This window comes from Lolium rigidum, chromosome 7, assembly GCF_022539505.1.
Source record: "Lolium rigidum isolate FL_2022 chromosome 7, APGP_CSIRO_Lrig_0.1, whole genome shotgun sequence".
Taxonomy (NCBI): Eukaryota; Viridiplantae; Streptophyta; class Magnoliopsida; order Poales; family Poaceae; genus Lolium; species Lolium rigidum.
Genome location: NC_061514.1, coordinates 45,238,622 through 45,239,976, shown reverse-complemented (window position 1 = coordinate 45,239,976; position 1,355 = coordinate 45,238,622).

Genomic DNA, 1,355 nt, shown 5'->3' with positions numbered 1-1,355 from the left:
TAAAAAGTCTCCGTAACGAAACCCCCGATACCGAGAACCACGATACGGAAAACCTTCCCGAGACGCCGCCGCCGCCGATCCCATCTCGGGGGATCCAGGAGATCGCCTCCGGCACCCTGCCGGAGAGGGGAATCATCTCCCGGAGGACTCTACGCCGCCATGGTCGCCTCCGGTGTGATGTGTGAGTAGTCTACCCCTGGACTATGGGTCCATAGCGGTAGCTAGATGGTTGTCTTCTCCCCATTGTGCTATCATTGTCGGATCTTGTGAGCTGCCTAACATGATCAAGATCATCTATACTGTAATTCTATATGTTGCGTTTGTTGGGATCCGATGAATAGAGAATACTTGTTATGTTGATTATCAAAGTTATGCTTATGTGTTGTTTATGATCTTGCATGCTCTCCGTTACTAGTAGATGCTGTGGCCAAGTAGATGCTTGTAACTCCAAGAGGGAGTACTTATGCTCGATAGTGGGTTCATGCCTGCATTGACACCTGGGACGATGACGAGAAAGTTCTAAGGTTGTGTTGTCTTGTTGCCACTAGGGATAAAACATTAGTGCTATGTTCAAGGATGTAGTCACTAGTTACATTACGCACCATACTTAATGCAATTGTCTGTTGTTTGCAACTTAATACTGGAGGGGTTCGGATGATAACTCTGAAGGTGGACTTTTTAGGCATAGATGCGGTTGGATGACGGTCTATGTACTTTGTCGTAATGCCCAATTAAATCTCACTATACTCATCATGATATGTATGTGCATGGTCATGCTCTCTTTATTTGTCAATTGCCCAAGCTGTAATTTGTTCACCCAACATGCTTGTTCGTCTTATGGGAGAGACACCTCTAGTGAGCTGTGGACCCCGGTCCAATTCTCTTTACTTGAAATACAATCTCTTGCAATACTTGTTCTACTGTTTTCTGCAAACAATCATCTTCCACACAATACGGTTAACTCTTTGTTACAGCAAGCCGGTGAGATTGACAACCTCACTGTTTCGTTGGGGCAAAGTGCTTTGGTTGTGTTGTGCAGGTTCCACGTTGGCGCCGGAATCCCTGGTGTTGCGCCGCACTACATCCCGCCGCCATCAACCTTCAACGTGCTTCTTGGCTCCTCCTGGTTCGATAAACCTTGGTTTCTTTCACGAGGGAAAACTTGCTGCTGTGCGCATCATACCTTCCTCTTGGGGTTGCCCAACGAACGTGTGAAATACACGCCATCAAGCTCTTTTTCCGGCGCCGTTGCCGGGGAGATCAAGACACGCTGCAAGGGAGTCTCCACTTCTCAATCTCTTTACTTTGTTTTTGTCTTGCTTAGTTTTATTTACTACTTTGTTTGCTGCACTAAA